Source organism: Benincasa hispida, chromosome 5 (assembly GCF_009727055.1).
Source record: "Benincasa hispida cultivar B227 chromosome 5, ASM972705v1, whole genome shotgun sequence".
In the NCBI taxonomy this organism is placed as follows: domain Eukaryota; kingdom Viridiplantae; phylum Streptophyta; class Magnoliopsida; order Cucurbitales; family Cucurbitaceae; genus Benincasa; species Benincasa hispida.
Window position 1 is genome coordinate 18,489,028 of NC_052353.1, and position 2,614 is coordinate 18,491,641.

Here is a 2,614-nt window from a genome sequence, read left to right on the forward strand (position 1 = left end):
GTATTTAACACCTTGCATGAAATCTAATCCTAACTTACTTTGAATTGCTTTTGCACCACTCAAGTCAAGGTATTCCAAAGATGAAAGACTTGAAATCCATTCAAGGCCATCAATAAATAACTCTCCTTGATATAAATAATTCGGGCCATCCAAATACTCATTGTTTTCAAATCAAGATAAATCAGTTTAGATAGATTTCCAGAAAAGGTGGAATTGTTCCATGAAAGTAAGTAAGAGATAGATTAAGATATCTTAACTCAGGAAGCTGAGTTAAATAGATAGGAATTTTAGTGTAGTTGAAAAAATTTGCACTTAAATCCAAGTAATTCAAATATTCAACTCAAACAAACTAGAGTCCACACCATTGCTAAGTAAAACAGAGGATGAGGAATACTCATAATTTCGAAGATCAAGCTTGACGACATGACCGTCATTAGTGTCATCACATCCCACTCCTATCCAACTGCAACAATCAATTCCTTTCAAGAAGCCAGGCGATTAGAAGAATCAATGAAACTTGCCTTAAGCTTAAGTAGCAATTCTCTCTCTTGTTTGATGCAAAACGCAGTTGAAACCTGAGAGGATAAAGAAACATTATAACAATGAAGAAAAGTAGTCACAAAAGTGGTATTATTTTTGCCCATCTTACCCACTAATTGGATTTCAAACTTCAATATCGACTCTCATTAAGGTCAATCTATATAAAACTATGTAAAAAGAAACGTTTTCGTACTATCGTAGGGTACTAATTCTTTTCCACAATTCAAGTGTGTGGTGCCAAATTAGTCGACAACTTTGACCAAAATGTCCTATCGAATGACTAAGAACGAGTATTTATTGTAGTTTTCATCCCTATCATTATTGACCCAACTAACAAAGCTTGTCCGCTTTGTTGACCAAATCATTAATAAATGAGAGATTTTTCACATATAGAAAAAAATGTCAAACTATTTACACAAATAGCAAAAAAAATATTGATAGATGATTCAGTGATAGACTTCTATTACTTTCTATCACTGATAGATATTGATAAGACTTATATCAGCCTCTAACAACCTCTACCAATAAAGATGAAAATTTTATTATTTTATGTAAATAGTTTTTCTTATTTTTTTATTTTTGAAAATCGCTTCAATAAATAACTTTTCCAATTATAACTCCTACAATAGACCTAAACATATGTATATCAATTGATTTAAATGTTATTTTAATATTTTTCACATCATTGAACCATTGAGTATTAACTCTTCGGTGAACCCAAACATTGTAAAAGAAATTCTGAAACTCAAATCACAATCTTCTATTTCTAAAACAAAGAGGTAAAAAATCCAAGTAGCTCAACTAAATCCTAAATTCATAACTTTAATTGCAGCATTATTTCTAACAAATATATGTATATCAATTGACTTAATCATTGTTTTAAAATTTTCATATAATCGAACCATTTAGTATTTAACGGAATCTATGAATACAGCGAACGAAATCGAACATTTTCTAATTGTTGGAGACATAATTGTTTAATTTTGAAATATTGGCACTAATTGTTGGAGACGTTATACGAGAATGAAATATCGACTTAAAAAGATAAGAGAACAAAATAGCTAAATGAAAAAAAAAAATGTTGCACAATTCTAGGGCTCAAATATCTTTTAAATGTTTTGTAGAAACTCAATTGGTTCTTTAATTTCTAGATATATATTTTTTTAATTAAAATGTCCTAAAATTGAAATGTTTCCTTCGTGCTCTCAATATCATACCAATTGAAGATTTATAGTTTGATAAATTTTAATAAGAGTTGTTTTTAAATATAGAAAAATGAACTAAAATATTTACAAAATATAACAAAATTTTATAATTATCAATGATAGACGTTGATAGACAGTAATAGACTTCTATCAGTGTCTATCAGTGAGTCTATTAGTGTCTAGCAGTGACATTGATAGACACTGATGATTGAAGTCTATCAGTGTCTATCATTAATAATTTTAAAATTTTATTATATCTAGTAAATATTTTTCAGAGTTTTACCATTTAAAATAATTTTTTTTTTTAATAATGATGCAAAGTAAAATACAATTTATTTTTAATAGAGTAGGTAGGTTAAACAAGTAATTTATTCTCTAGATTTTATGACATGCTGCAAAATCTAATCATTTTAGTCAATTATTTTTTACATAAAAACCAGTTATAAAATCACTTTAGAGTTTTAATCATTCTCTTTCTTACAATAATAAATCATTCTCCTTTGTCGTATTAACAAATTATGGAATTTACAATCCATTATGATTTTAAATCTCTTTAAGTATATACTCGATCCATTTCCAATATGCCATCCTTATTTTTGGTTTAGTATTTTGAAGACAGCTTGGTGATAAATTTATGATCAAGAAAGAAAGTGAAATTATCTTCAAAGTCAATAGTCAAGCACAAAACACCAATGTAACCTCCCTTTATAAACGAAGATAGAATGATTTAATTTAAGCCTATCTATATATGATTCTTCTCTTCTAAATTAATCTAGAATATACAATTAAAAATAGTAAATTATTTTATTGGTTTATAAGATTAAAATTATTAAAATAAACGTTATCTACCACATGACAAAACTTATTAC

General features: G+C 27.4%; 1 long non-coding RNA gene across 1 annotated transcript; it reads right to left on the reverse strand.

Moving 5' to 3' along the window:
• Nucleotides 1-285: 285 nt before the first annotated feature.
• LOC120078440 lies at nucleotides 286-702 on the reverse strand. Its single transcript, XR_005482013.1, has 2 exons — nucleotides 650-702; nucleotides 286-575 (listed from the first exon to the last, which is right to left on the reverse strand). It is a non-coding gene; the product is annotated as an uncharacterized LOC120078440 (long non-coding RNA).
• Nucleotides 703-2,614: the final 1,912 nt, after the last annotated feature.